The sequence below is a fragment of the Stegostoma tigrinum genome, chromosome 1 (assembly GCF_030684315.1).
Source record: "Stegostoma tigrinum isolate sSteTig4 chromosome 1, sSteTig4.hap1, whole genome shotgun sequence".
NCBI lineage: Eukaryota > Metazoa > Chordata > Chondrichthyes > Orectolobiformes > Stegostomatidae > Stegostoma > Stegostoma tigrinum.
This window is the reverse complement of record NC_081354.1, coordinates 81,408,757-81,425,038: the sequence shown is the minus strand read 5'-3', so window position 1 is coordinate 81,425,038 and position 16,282 is coordinate 81,408,757. Positions and strand designations below refer to the sequence as shown.

Here is a 16,282-nt window from a genome sequence, read left to right as displayed (position 1 = left end):
TTTCCAGCATCTACAGTCCTCACTGTCTCCTCCACCACCACCCTCAGTCTTCTATCTTTGAGCCAGCTCTGTATCCAGATAGCTAGTTCCCCCTGTATTCCATGTGATCTAACCTTGCTAACTAATGTACCACGAGGAGCCTTGTTGAACTTCTTGCTGAAGTCCAGGGTTAAATCAACAAACAGCTAATAAAATTGCCAGACCAGTTTTTTTTTCATTCTCAGAGACAGGTAGTTCTTCTGTTAATTTTCAGTAAACTGTCCATTTAAATTTTTTGACAGTTCTAAAGACCTTATTGGCTATTCATGAGCATTTAAAATATCCCTAAAGATTTATAATTTCCCTAATGTGAAGTAACATACTTGATCGTGTGAAACTGGAGTTTGAGTATCCCTGCTGAAATTTATGTTTCCCAGCTACAGGAGAAATGGGACACCCTTGTTTGCTCCCTGTCAGGAATGGTTTCTAATGGATACGGGAGTGGAACATCTGGATCAGGGATCCATCTGCAATTCGTGCTTTTCCAATGTTAGCAAAACACCTTTAGGTTTCCCTTGATTTTACTTGCCAATATTTTCCTGCACTCTCTGATTACCTAATTTCATTTTTAATTTCAATGCCCGTTTTCTGTGCTTTTCTAGACTTTCTGCGGTATTTATCTGTCTGTTATTTATGCTGTCCAGATTTGAGGGCTCCAATATTTTTTTTTGTGGGAATATATTTCTGAACATTCTTTAGTTCACTTTTGATCGTCTCTCACTGTTTTGACACTGATTTATTTTCAAGTTGCTGTTTCTCATTGATTTTATGTCAAGTTGCATCTCATCCCAAAATTTTTTATCTTAAGCAGTTGAAAACTGTTATTCTTGGCCTTTTCTTAAGTGTTTTTCCTTGTACATTTTGAATCTAACCGAATTATAATGACTATGACTAAAATTGTCTCCCACTGATATTCCTTTCATCTGCCCAGATTTTTACCCTTTAACTAAGTTCAGTACTTCCATTTCTCTTATTGGCTTGTCAATTATTACGAAAAAAATAAGAAAAAATTCTATAAGCACTCTATATTTTTTGTATTGATTTTTTTCCCAGATAATTCTTATGCTGAGCATCTGACCAAGTATAAACAAGGACAAATAAACAAATGTTCACATCAAGTACAGTGCATTTCTTGCCTTCAAAAAGCATATGTGATTGTTGACAGCTTGAGTTGGCATAGCACTGTATTCTCATGCCTATTTGATAGCTAATGTATTACTGTTGCTAAGCAAAATCCTTGTCGAAGGATTAAATTCATTGACTGACAGCAGTGTTTCTCTGGGGTGTGCACTTGAAACAGTCGCTTAGGGAACAGAGCTTGTTGAGTGGTGCAAACTGCTTTCAGACACCTCTGGCTTTGACTGTTGGATTCTGAAATGGTGCATGAGGGACAAGTAACATCATGAGTGTATGTGTCTCTCTCTGTGTCCACGCAGGAAGTTGTGCTATAAAGCTGACTTCCACACTCTGCAATTTGAAGTAATGCAATTAGCAATTTCCGACTGCTGCATTAGATTTATAGGACATCTGATTCACAGCTGATGAGAAGGATTGGTGCTCCTTCTCTTTAACTGAGTAGTCTGTTATGTATGAGATTTAATTCACAATTTGAAAATGACATAAAGAATAAAATAGGATCAATAAAATTCTTCATGGCACTTTCAATAACACAGACTTCAGGAGTGGCACAATCCCACAATACTGCGAGAATGAAGGATAGGTAAGGCAAGTTATGTGAACCTTGGACAACCAGGGACGTTATGGCCTTGGTCAAAAAGAAAAAGGAAGCACACGTAAGGTCTAGGATGGGAACTAGCAAAGTCCTCGAAGTATATAAGGAAAGTAGGAAAGAACATAAACCAGGAATTAGAAGGGCTAAAAGAGTTCCAAAAAAGTCATTAGCAAACAGAATTAAGGAGAATTCTGAGCTATATGCTGTACATATAGAAAAAGCAAGAGAGTAGCCAGGGAAAGTAGCCAGTAGACTGGGTTTGTTATCACTGGAACACATGTGTTTGAGGAGGATGACCTGATTGAAGTTTATAAAATTGTGAATGGCATGGATAGGGTGGAAAGTACAAGGCTTTTTCCCAGGATGGAGATGTCAATTACTAGGGGACCCAGGTTCGAGGTGCAAGGGGTGAAGTTTAAAGAAGATGCATGAAGTACGTATTTCACACAGTCTGGTGAGCGCCTGGAACCCGCTGCCAGAGGAGGTGGTGGAAGCAGATGCAATGGCAGCATTCAAGAAGCACTTGATGAAGACATGGACCAAGGGAGTAGAGGGATACAGGCCCTGAAAGTGAAGACAGTTTTAATATGGAAGGGTAAAATATGTTGGCACTGCTTGGAGGGCCTAAGGGTCTGTTCCTGTGCTGTATTGTTCTTTGCACATAATAAATTAGTAGATTTTATGGTATATACCAGTGAACTGGACAGACATCAGATATTAGAAAACAATCAGAAAATTATGCTATTTAGCTGCTGCTCAAAATTTTCACATGTTTAGAGGGTTACAAGCCACAGGTATAAAGAATTTTTAAAAATATATCTCACAAACAAAGGCAGTTGTATCCGGTAAAATACTTAAGCATCATTATACCAGCTCAGCTTATTTGAAGGTCAAAGATTCTTAAATGGTGATATTTTTCTGCAGATATAACATTCAGTTTGTATCAGACTATTTATATAGCGCCTCTTGTGTAGTTAAACATGCCAAGATGATTCACAGGAGCATTGTGAAACAAAATTTGACTGTCACATAAGGAGGTATATAGGCAGATGATCAAATGCATGCTCAAATAGGCTGGTTTAAAGGAGCACCGTAAAGAGGATAAATTTTTAGAAAGGTAAAGAAGTCGTAAGAGAGAAACCCAGAGATTGCTGTCCAAGGAGGTGAAAGCTCAAATGGCTTTGGGAAAGGCATTGGTGGAAAAGGCGATAGGTACGGCAGCATCTGAGGAGATATAAAAATGGGATTATCTTTTCAGTTTAATGATTTTTTGTCAGAACCCATGCAGTGTCTTTTGATTATGTTATGAGGCGTAGATGAGAAATAGGAGAGAGTTCAGACAAATCTTCGGGAAAAAGCAAAGGCAGCAATGTAGGGCTAGTAAAGAAGAAGGCGAGTTCTCTGGCGACAATTTCAGAGACATGAATAGAGCAAAGCAAATATAGCACCACCCAACTAGAAAATGGATTTAAACTGTATACAACATGATCAACTCCAAAGGCAGAGTTTGCCCTTGAACTCAGCTTGTTATACAAACACACAAATGAGTATGCATTCGTTACTTAATTTCTTTCGTGGTCTTACTATATAGGGCATTTCTTATTGTCAACTAGACTTTAAACTGTGTCAAATCAAGTTTTGTTGCTGATCATAGTTTGGCAAATGGCCAATTCTAATTAACTTCTGTCGTGGTGATTTCCTTTACTTGGAGCCTATTACAATACTGAAAATGGCTTCCATTATCATAGCAGAGGGTATATTGGAAGTACAGCAGACCTTTTAATGGATAGTAGGACTCAGGCTTGGAAATTTTTAGCATCTACAGGAATCTTTTTCAAGTGATCTGTGTTTAGTAACTCACAGACTGCACACTGAGGTATTTATAGCGGCGATAGAGGCCTCATGACTGCAATGAGTCAGCCTGTACACAAACTGCAAGAGCAATTCACTAGACAGAGACCATCTAAGAGGTTTACAATAACATGGCTCTAAGATCTTAAGACACAACTCTGAAGCAGGTTGGACTTGAACTCAGGTTTCCTGGTGTGGAGGTAGGAACATTATCACTGCACCACGAGAGCTCTCTACAAAGCTGTAAACTATTGTTTAATGAACTTGTTCAAAGATGTCATTACATATCCCTGGAGTAGGTGGGAAACGAACCTATTCCTCTTGGCTCAGAGGTAGGGACACAACCGTTGTGCCACAAGAAATCCACTTACATAGCTGTTTTTATTTAGTTGACCTGCCAAGCGATGTTATTGCACACCTCTGGAGCAGGTTGAATGTGAATCCTGGACTCCTGGCCCAGAGGTAAGGACACTGCCACAGCTCCACAACAGCCTTCCTGCATAGCTGTAAACAGTTTTAACCTATTTTCCAATCAATCTGTTCAGATGTGTTATTAAATACCTCTAGAACAGGTGGGGCTGGAATTGTGCCTCCTGGTTCAAAGATAGGGACACTACCAGTACACCATAAAACATACTTTGCTGTTTTCTGTAAATCAAGTGTGTTAAATATAGCTGTCTTATTCACAATTAATTGAGTAGTAGCTTGTTAATGTCCATTCTTAGAGGGAAACATTTGGCATCAAAGGAAATTAGCTAAAGATTCTTATATCCATTTCACTATTTATGTTAGTTTGGGCACCTAGAATATAGAGGCCTAAATGGACCTATTAATGTGAGAAAAACGAGAAATAGAGTGAATGTCATTTGATGTTGTTGGATGAAGGGGAAGTAAGACATTCGTTTCTGACTGTCTCCTCTTGCATGTCAGCCGACTGCTGTTTTGCTCTGGTTTTGGCAAACATCCCATTCTGGGGATGCAGATGGTCCAAGTTCTCATGCTGCCAAGATCATGGGGATTTAGCCCTAGCCCTCGGCCCTGCACGCCCACTAAATTCTGCTCAGGGTTAACACTGGGTCCTATGTTATCCCCAGCACTAATTCCAGTTTTTGCTGCTGAAGATAAAACAGAAAATGCACTCAGTAAATGCTTTTAAATTACCTGTAAAACCTCAAGGGCCTTTAAAAATAGCGCAACAGCGTAGAGTGCTCTACACTTCCAGCCATCAAACAGCTATTGTTGGCAATTTACACAAAATGGATGATAACCAACTTTAAATTTTAAAGTCTCACATCTTGTGTTTTTTCTTAGATTTTTGTCTGTGATTGCTGACTAAACAAATAAAGTTGTTGAGAAGAAATGGCTATTTACATTTACACAGTTTAACTTTTCAGTGTTGCAATTAACTGCTTCAACCTTAACGTGCTGGAGGGTTGACTGGAAAAAAGCCTTCCATAAAATATTACAGATATTTTCAACTATGGACAGCTAAAACTGCTGATCTCTGTTCATTGGTTCTTTATTCACCTGACTCAGCATCACATCAATACCAATGGGGGTAAAAGCATATAGCAGTTGAAAAATGGCTACCAATCAATGATAGCAATTTATGACTCCTCCACACCCCATCCTATTACTGAAATTTACTCCTGTTTCTCATTCCATGCTGCCTTTAATCACCTTTTATTTAGTCATAGAGTCATGGACTCATACAGAACAGAAATAGACTCTTCGATCCAATGTGTTCATTCCAACCGGACATCCCAATCTGACGTTGTCCCATTTGCCTGAATTTGGCCCATATCTTCTAAATCCTTCCTGTTCAAATGCCCTGCCAGATGCTTTTGAAATGCTATAATAGTACTCACTTCCACGACTCCCTTTGGCAGGTCATTCCATACACATACCACCCTCTGCACGAGAAAGTTACCCCTCAGGTCCTTTTTAAATCTTTCCCCTTTCAGCTTAAACCTGTGCCCACTAGTTTTAGGCACTCCGCTCTAGAAAGAAAAACCTTGGCTACTTACCGTATCCATTCCCCTCCTGATTTTATGAGGTCACCCCTTGGCCACCGACACAACAGGGTTAAAAGCTCAGCCTATTCAGCCTCTTATGATAGCTCAAACCCTCCAGTCCTGACAACATCCTTATAAGTCCTTTCTGCACCCTTTCAAGTTTGACAACATCCTTACTAGAAGGGCAACCAGAACTGAATGCAATTTTCTAGAAGTGGCCTGACCACTTGTTTCGCTGTGACATGACCTATCAATACCTCTATTCAATGTTCTGCTTTGGTTTAATGACAGGGCAGTAACAGAAACAAAATTTCAGAAGAAACACCAACCTTTTGTTGGAGAGTCACTTTTTTCTGATTTTCAGGAGGACTTGAACTTAGGCAACCAGCAAACCTGAGAAAGAGAAGGTAACCTAGAAAATATTTTTAAATAGGGATTAACTAACATCATTAGTGTTGTAAATCGTGAAATATTAATGCTAATTAGTGCTGCCCCACTATCGCTTTCAGGAATATAAAAATGTGAGAACAAGATAGTTCTACCATTTGATGACAACAGGACTGATTTATAGCTCAACTCCATTTAACTGCCTTGTTTCCATATTCTCTCATCCCCATTTTTAACAAAAATATGTGATAATTAATTTTAGCCAACAAGTTCTTAACCAACTTTATTCTGGAAGTCCATATAAATGGTATTCATATACTTTCCCCTGACTATTAGATTATTAACTACATCTTGACAACCTTAGATACGTTCAACCTCCTTCTCTGGTCGCTGTTTGAGAGCTGTTGGAGATTGCTGCTGATCCTGGGCTTGCTAGCGAAACTTCAGTTTCTCAGCACTTAACCACAGCGACGATAACCCCTGTTGTGGCTGAATCCACCGCCGATGGTTCCAATCACCCCATTAGGGGAATGTCAATAACAGCCTAGGTCCTTAGTCATGTGAGCTGTCAGCATTCACATCACAAATAATTGTTTTCACATCATAAATAATTGTTTAGCATTTTCCTCCACATAGTGAGACATGGCGGACTCTAAGAAGGAGGGCCATGGGATTTTTCTACACAGCCCTTTGAACACATCGCAATCATGACACGCAGATGGCTGTCACCATCACTTTATCAAGTATATTCACAACAGAGGTAGACAGATTTTTAATTATTAAGAGAATTAAAGATTATTGGGAAAAGGTGGCAAAATTGAAGTAGAGGATTGTCAGGTCATCTGTGATCACTTTGAATGGCAGAACAGACTCAATGAGCTGAACAGCTTACATCTGCACCTACATGTTAAGGTCTTATGATCTTACTTTAGATAGGTGAGACAAAACTGTTTGTAGCATTCTAGCTGTGGTCTGACTACCTTGTGCAGCTTTAGCAAGGTCTTTGCATTTTTATATTTCATTCCCTTTGAAATGAAGGCCAAGATTTTATTTGCCTTTTCTATTACCTGCTGAACTTGCCTGCTAGTGTTTTGTGCTTTATGTTTATGAACCCCCAAATCCCTCTGTTCTGTAGCTTTTGCAGTCTTTCCCTATTTAAATAATATTCAACACCTCTATTCTTCTTGCCAAGTTGCATAACCTCACAGTTTTCCCACAATATATGCCACCTTTCATGATTTTGACCACCCAATTAATCTATCTATAGCCCTCTGTAAATTCTTTGCATCATCTCTGCCACACTTTCCTACTTATTTTTGTATCCTCCATACATCTGGTTCTGATACATTATTTTCCTCACCCCTAATAATATATCTTATAAATAATTGTGGCCCAGCACTGATTTTTGTCGTATCCCACTAGTTATAAGTTGCCATTCATCCAAAAACCTCTTTAACCCAAATCTCTGTCAAGTATTAGTCAATCTTCTATCCATGCTAGTAGACTACTTCCCAACATGAAAATAAGTAGTCTAATGTGTGCTACCTTATTGAATGCCTTTTGGATAATCCAAATATATCGCATATCAAAAAATAAATTATCATTGTCCATGATATATCCTAAAGACTATCACTTGTCCAAATCATACAACAAACTTTTTAAAAATCCCTTGCTGAAATCATGCAGATTTCAAACTAGGAGATTTGCTTATAGCTGAGTCCCATTAAGAAAGCACGACCGTCTTTTCTGAAAGGAAAAAATGAAATTTCAGGAAGAGTCAGAAGATGTTCCAAAAAAGTAAGACTGTAACAATTTGGTACAGTGGCAACAATCTTTTATTTGTGATAAACACAGCAACACAGAGGTTTTTCTCATGCACAGAACATAAAACCTATATTTTCTTACCTACTCCTGATGGAAATGAAGTTCTAATAGAAGGCATACCTCTCCACTGTGACCCATCCTTATTTAACCTTTCAGGTTCACTTCCTTTATTCATTAAACAGAACAATACTAACAATAGATACAGTGTAGACAATAGCAGGTCTTTGTTAATTCATTTATTGCTTCTGCAGAGGTTGACTGATTGAATTTAACTATCTTCATGTTTGACATTTAATAAAGCCCAATACTGAATTATTTCTTCATTCAACATGAGTTGAATTGTTAACAAACGTAAAATTTCATATAATTCCAAATGAACAATTGGAGTAGATTTGAAATTCATTCTACTCCTTTGAATAGATATTCCAAAAGCCAAAGAATCAAACTCATCGTAACATTTCCTGTATCTGATCAATGGAGACTGAATATTTCCACTGCAAACAGTTGTTTCCATGAACAGGGCACCTGTTAGACGTGTGTACCTTATTATCATCTAAAGTGTGCTATTTGCCCGTGGGCTTGGTGCAAAAAGTATTTTGGAGTTGAATAAAATCAACCTATTTTTAGGAGTGAACTTATAGCTTAATGGAATGTATTCATTATAACGTGCTTGCATGCTGTAAACAATTCTGTTGCAAACAATTCTTTAATCATGCAGGGCGTTATTTTGGCTAAAGGGTGAAAACAGACGCTAAGTAGGTGCTGTGTTAATAAGACATGCCTGCTTGAAAGTCTGGATTTAGCGTACTATTTTGGTGCTAATTGCTGATTACCATAATGTAAATTTGCCTGGAGGTGCTAAACCAGACATCTGCAGGTTTAAAACTCAAGCGCTGGTTAGATGTAATCTTTTGTGGAGCTGTGTGAATACATTCCTCACACCAACTTCCACTGAACGTCCTTTTGCTGGTTTGCAGCATCACAGTGCAGAATTGGTCAATGACAAAGGGAGGGCATACTGGTCCTGAAATGCGGAAAATGTACAAGAGGCAGGAAGATGTTCCACACCTGCAAGCTGCAAGGACCATATTTTTACTTTCCATGCATTCTTCGCCCTCTCCATATTGGGGCTGTTCTCCCTGGCCTTATATCTCCTTTCCCTTCCTAGTCCATTAAGGGAAAACCTGAGGAAAAGTAAACTGAAACTAAGACCCAAAGTCACAGCCTCAGAGTGAATTGAGATTTAGAATTGAGGTGAGGAGGAATTTCTTCAGCCAGAGGATCGTTAGTCTGTGAAACTCACTGCCACAGAAGGCTGTGGAGGCCATTTGGTTGAATGCATTTAGCCAAAGATAAATAAGTTCTTGATTAGTAAGAGGGATCAAGAGTTACAGGGAGAAGGCAGGAGAATGAATTGAGAAACATATCAGCCATGATTGAATGGTGAAACAGATTTGATGGGCCAAATGGCCTAATTCTGCTAGTATATTTATGGTCTAAGAGCCACAAAACCCCTTAAGGTAACTCACATATGTAATCCAATAAGGGGGAGTAGCACACACTCTTTTTTGGTAAAGATCTCTGTTAATTTTCAGAAAAAAATGTTGTTAGAGTCTTGATGAAATCTTGATAAAATGTCTAACACATTCTCTCAACATGTTTTTGAAAGATCCTCTTCACAGTTACACAAGCTAGTGAACGTGAAATGGTGCCCATACAAATAATGTTTGCAATAAACAGTAATGCTGTTTTTACTCCAGGGCAGCTGGTCGATCTTAGGACAGAATGTTAGAACAAACACTTCCCACCAAATACCATCCAGCCTCTTTAATGAGCAGCAGTCATTCTAAATGGAAACCAACCCTTCACAAGTCTCCATCTGTCTATTTTCTTCACAGGCTTCAACTCCTGTGCACAATGTTTGTTGCACTAAATATAGGCTAGATGGGTGTTTCACCTCAAAATACCTTCTTCATCACGATGGAGAATTGCTAGTGCCTGAATGTACAACCGAAAATATTCCCTACAGCATTTTGAAAATTGTTTTCCAAAGTGTTTTATTTATTTCTCTTACAACAACACAATTGAAACACATTATACTTTCCCCAAAGCACCATCATGCTGTTTGGACACGATGGGTGATTTTACAGTGTGGAATTATCAGTGTAATATGAGTTTGAACTTAAGCCCCTCATCTAAAAGAAAGTGTAGACTGATCAGAAACCAAACTTAACTTGAAGAATGTGCGTACTTTGGGTATTGCTGAAAAGTAGTTGTTTTTGAAGACTTTTGTCTTGGAACTCATTAGGACAATTTGCAAGAATACCAAAGTAAAGGAAAAGTATTCTGTATGAGAGGAGACTGCCAATTGGTTGACAAGGAGGCTCTGATTGGTTGAGGCACTGACATAGAGAATACATCAGTTAATGATGACTAACAATTTAAACCAGGATGCTAAATCTAATTGGCCAAGGCATTGCCCTGAGAAATGAACCAGAGAATGGCCAAATAAAAACTGAAAATGCTGGAGTAATTCAGTAGGTCTGAGAATTCATGTACATGTCCTTTCCACCTGTATACTATTGGGAAGCTTTTGTGCTCCTAAGATGCTGCTTGGCCTGCTATGTTCATCCAGCTCCGCACTTTGTTATCTCTACTATTGGGAAGCATCATTTTATGGGAGTGGACATTAGAACTACAATCATGATTTCCCTTCACTGCTCCTTGATGTTTCTAATTCTGTGGAACATAAATTTTGACTCAACCCTCCAAGGTCAGTGCTATGAAAATATGAACAAGTTGCCCAGCTCTTCTCCCTTTCACTAATAGAATCAGTATCTTCCAGATTGATACTTTATTTGGTTATGATTCCCTTTCCACCTACAAGATGAGGCTGAAATTTTCTACAGTTGGTGCACACCTGAATAGTTATTGCTGATTCCAAGTGGATATGTGCAACTAATAGTCTGAGTGCAATCATTAACATAGCCTCAGGTGAAGATTTAGACAAAGGCATGAAGAATAAGCTATTTTGACTTTGTGTGAAAGTACAATAGGTGATGGTGAATCAGCAATCTGTTATATCTCTTTTTACGATGGAAATAGAAATCATCAGAGATCTGAAATGGGCTTCCAACTCACCTTAAATAAAAATTAGACCCTAGCATTGGGAACAGCAAATTACATGCACCGTGAGGGGAGAGGGAATTAAAAGGGAATGTCATCATAGCGGCCCATAAATTCCATAAGGATTTGAAAAAGGTCAGAAAGAGTCACTTGATTCATTCATCTTCAAAGTATTCTTTGATGAGGCAGAAAGAGGAGACAACAAGAAGAATGCACATCACTTTACGCCCTCTTTCATGTAGTGCATTTTTAAAAATTTCATCATACAATGGGCAGAATCATAACTTCCTTAAAAATTAATAAAATGTGAGGCTGGATGAACACAGCAGGCCAAGCAGCATCTCAGGAGCACAAAAGCTGACGTTTCGGGCCTAGACCCTTCATCAGAGAGGGGGATGGGGAGAGGGAACGAATAAATAGGGAGAGAGGGGGAGGCCCAGCTCTTCCCCCCCACCCACTGCATCCCAAAACCAGTCCAACCTGTCTCTGCCTCCCTAACCGGTTCTTCCTCTCACCCATCCCTTCCTCCCACCCCAAGCCGCACCCCCATCTACCTACTAACCTCATCCCACCTCCTTGACCTGTCCGTCTTCCCTGGACTGACCTATCCCCTCCCTACCTCCCCACCTATACTCTCTCCACCTATCTTCTTTACTCTCCATCTTCGGTCCGCCTCCCCCTCTCTCCCTATTTATTCCAGTTCCCTTTCCCCATCCCCCTCTCTGATGAAGGGTCTAGGCCCGAAACGTCAGCTTTTGTGCTCCTGAGATGCTGCTTGGCCTGCTGTGTTCATCCAGACTCACATTTTATTATCTTGGAATTCTCCAGCATCTGCAGTTCCCATTATCTCTTCCTTAAAAATTAATTCTGTTTCAGACTATTTCTGATCCTGACCATACGCCCATTGGCGGTATGGCTTTTGGCACAGTATTCTGGGTGTTAGCTTGTTAAGTGGCTGACCCACATACACTCTCTAATCAACCATCAGCATTTGGGTTCTAAAATCTAAAGGCCCAAATAGACAACCTGGAAAAGGGTAGTAGACCTACTGGCAATGGAGTTTGCTGCTGCTGTTGCTGTAGAAGACAGAGCAGAGTAACCTCTGGTGATCTGCCCTCTGACAAAATGTCAACATAACAAATCTAAACTGTGGCCTGTCAGTCACATGGGCTGGGTGGTGGTAGCAGCTCCAGCTATAGATCTATGTGGCTACAGTGGGGCTGGGTAACTGTAGGAGGCTTTGTGGGCCCCTCAGACAGCTACCAACATGGCAACTCTTCGTACCACCTGGACTCTGGCTTCAGAAGAGGCTCCATCTCCCTCAGATGAGCAGAGTAATCTTTGGTACTGAAACACTGCAAGATCAGCTAGAGGCAGGAACATGTCAATCCCCTGATCCGATGCTCTCTTTTCCCAACCTCTACCTGGTATTCCATTCAATCCACTCTGTGTTTCAGAGGAAGCATCCAAGGATACAAAAGTCTCCTTCCTAAGTGGAATTACCAGGTATGGTTTCCCAGTCTACTTGGCGAAAGGGAACAATTAGTGAAGTGAGTATTAGATTCTGTGTGGATATATTAGGTTGTATGTGTTGATTCACTGAAAGATTATTCCAAAAAGAGGATGCTAGATGGTTAATGAGGCTGGAAATCATAAAACTTTATAACACGGAACAGTACTAAAGTGCTGCAAATGTGAATCGCACATTTTGCAACGCTGACTAATGCTCTCAGATTGGAGAGAGCTGTTCCCTTGAATATATGGTCAAATAAAAATCTTTGTTTATTTGAACCCCCAGATTCGAGACTGGTCTTTTCACTACAACATTCTGCTTGTGTGAATTCATCCAACAGGTCACCATAAAACATGCCTTGGACAGTTTGGTCACTGCCAGGACGACCAGGTCTGCGGTCTGAGAATCTGCTGGAAATGTGCATGGAGCTGCTCTTTAACGCTTTTACATATTGGTGCTCAACGACAATGGCAAGGAAACAGGTCCTGAGAGTTCTTGATCTCACTACAACTGAAACTCTTCACCCCAGCAGGAGGTCCTGGGGCCCTTTGCCTTGGTAAAATCCACCTATCCATCACTTTACAATGCACAAGCCTTCCCCAAGTCAAGATGAAGGAAGGTACCTTAGACAAACAATTCTGGTCAAAACCTGATAGTGACACAACCTTACACACAGTTCACCATGAGGGAAAACAAATGATATTAAAGGACTCTGCCCTAATTGTGGTAATGTTGGGTTTTGGAGATAATTGGTGGAATTGACCAAGATTTGGGACTTGCATTTGAAGGATTACATGTGCTTTTATGAGCAAATTGTCATAGAATCCCTACAGCACAGAAAGAGGCCATTTGCCCCATCAAGTCTATACCAACCCTCTGAAGAGAGTCTCCCCAAACTCAGGCGCCCACCCTATCCCTGTAACCCTATATTTGGCATGTGTAATCCACCTAGTCTGCAAGTCCCTGGACACTATGATCAAATTATCATGGGCAATCCACCTGACCTGCACATCTTTGGGCTCTGGGAAGATACCAGAGGAAACCCATGCAGACACGGGGACAATGTGCAAACTCCACACAGATAGCCTCCTGAGGGTGCAATTGAACCTGGATCCCTGGTGCTGTGAAGCAACTATGTTGTGCACTAATCCACCAAGCTGATGCAATGCATTCGCTGCTGAAATCCATGAGTGAGACAGGAACATTTAGATCTTCAGTCTAGTGATAGCAATAGAGTTATCATCCAGCCAATTTCCCAGACAGATCATGGGCAGCAATATTAAATACTAGAACCCAACAAAGTTACAAAGGGCTTAAGATTGCAATATGGGAGTATTAGGCATGGGGCAGATTTAGTAGGGATGATACTATAGGTCACAAAAACCTTGGAGAAATCTGTGAATATGTTGTAAGAAAATTTGCGTATATGTGGTATTCTCTGCAGTACCCAACCCCATTTGGAATTATCCAATGTTTTAAAAAATACTACGGGAATACTCAGTCAGAATCACCAGAAAATTCTAGATCTGGATTCCAGAACCATCCTACAATAGAGAGTATTGGTTATTGAACCTGTGATAATGACAGGATAAATTACCCTTTGGACTTCTCATACTTTGGTGGAATGGTTAAACACGGGAAAAGTAAGATCGGTATTTGACAGCAGGAGAGTCATATTGGAGACTGTATTGTTTCCCAAAGACAGGTCCATGCAGAAATTGACAGACCAACTCCACAGAGGAATGGTGTCAGAGGGAAAAGCCCATTGCTGCGAAATATTGGTTGAAAACAAAGAAGGCTATAGAGTTAGGGATATGCCCTTGGAAAGGAAAAAGATAAACTACTTGTAGAATTGTCTAGAAGATACATAGACGGAGATCCCATGACTGGTTGGCCTATGTTAAAATTAAGTAGAAAAACAGTAAAACAAGGAGGCTTGGAAAAAGGATTCTCTGGCCAAGCATGGGATAGATGGTTCTATTCTGCCTTGACCACAGAAAACAATCATAGAGCCATAGAGTCATGCAGCACAGACACAGATGCTTCAATCCAACTCATCTGATCAGACATCCCAATCCAACCTAGTCCCACTGGCCAGCATTTGGCCCTGTATCCCTTCCCATTCATATATCTATTCACTTGCCTTTTAAATGTTGTAATTGTATCCATCTCCACCAATCCTGACAGAAAAGTAGAATGAGTGATAATGGGAACTGCAGATGCTGGAGAATCCAAGATAACAAAGTGTGGAGCTGGATGAACACGGCAGGCCAAGCAGCATCTCAGGAGCACAAAAGCTGACGTTTCGGGCCTAGACCCTTCATCAGAGAGGGAAAGTAGAATACCAAGATGGGGAATGCCCCTCCAAATAGGCACAGATTGAGGAACGTATGCACAGGGAAAGCATGAAGAAATTATGTCAGTTGCATGGAATGAAGCAAAGGCTCCATATCCTGTTCCTTCCTCAGAATGCAGACATTGCAGAATGAATGAACTGAAGGTAACAATCTGCCATTACAAAGACCATAGAACATACAGGGAGAGGATAGCTAGATGTTCTCCCTTTAACATTAATGTGACTAAGAGCAGCCCCAAACCAGGTGATTGAAATAACACCATTTGGATTACCGACTGGGAGGACAAAGTGGGTCCAGATGACACCACAGCAGGAAGTGAAGCTGTAGAACCACTGAGAGATAGAGTCAGAAAATAGATGCTAACATTGTGTGAACAGTTAAAGGAGCTGAGGTCAGAGGTCAGAGAGCAGCAGGATATAGTGGACCAGGAAAGGAGTGAGGGAAACAAGGTGTCAGGAAATGTATCGAAGAGAGGAGAGAAGGTTACTGGAAAGAAGTCACCAGACAGTCTGGGTTCATCTGAGATGGCAGGAGTCAATATGGGCCAGTAATGATGCTGGCAACATCTAATGGTGACAGCCTGGAAGATGTTCATAGTTCCCAGCCTCTGATAGTGAACAGCCCCTGCTTGGGGGTCCCCAGCTATCCACAAAATTTACAATCTGACAGATACGTGTGAGCTAGCTATGGGAAACAGAGCACCAAGCCAACATGCTATCTATTTACTGGGATAATAGGAGTGATTCCAGACTTGAGCTATTTGGATCCAGGCTATCGGTGAGATTGAGAAAACCATCTTGTTACCTTGGTTATAGCTCACATACCTGGCCTCCTGACGTTGTAAATCAAAAGGGCCTCAGCAGAAGTGATTGTTGATGGACCTAATGACCATACTCCCTGCAGCTACAAGCCTCTGTGGATGTTCACAGAGAAGTGACAATTACCAGAATATACCCTTCTTCAGAGCAAGACCTGGTTCTGAAGAGGCGTCTCTGGACCTGAAAAGTTAACTCTGATTTCTGTTCACAGATGCTGCCAGACCTGCTGAAATTTTCCAGCAATTTCTGTTTTTGCTTCAGATTTCCAGCATTCACAGTTCTTTTGATTTTTTTTGTCCAAAGTACAGGTGTACCTTGGCTAAGGTTAGACTAGTTGATAAGGATGCAGTGTAACCAATGGGAAGCAGGGAGAATGCTGGCAGCCACTGAGTACAGGTTGACGATAGTGTAAGAAATACAGGTGGTGACTGTAGCTAATACAGAATATAGTCTGGTACCTAACACAGGTCAAATATTCCAGAAAAGCAAACAAGGGAAATCCATGCAAGTTTATGAGATTTGAGGGAGAATAGGTTCTAGGCTGAAATGAGATTGTTAAGACCTCTGTAAGGCTGTAAATGAACTCTAAATTAATATGTGGTCTGAAGTTCCTAAAGTTC

The 16,282-nt window shown here is 40.4% G+C and overlaps 1 long non-coding RNA gene across 1 annotated transcript in view; it reads left to right on the top strand.

The window, feature by feature from the left end:
* Positions 1-3,719: 3,719 nt before the first annotated feature.
* The window catches only part of LOC125458670 (uncharacterized), a 36,360-nt gene continuing 23,797 nt past the window's right edge, over positions 3,720-16,282 (top strand). Inside the window, exons 1-2 of the long non-coding RNA XR_007248892.1 lie at positions 3,720-3,822; positions 12,828-13,043. This is a non-coding gene — a long non-coding RNA (uncharacterized LOC125458670). The remainder of the gene's footprint in view (positions 3,823-12,827; positions 13,044-16,282) is intronic.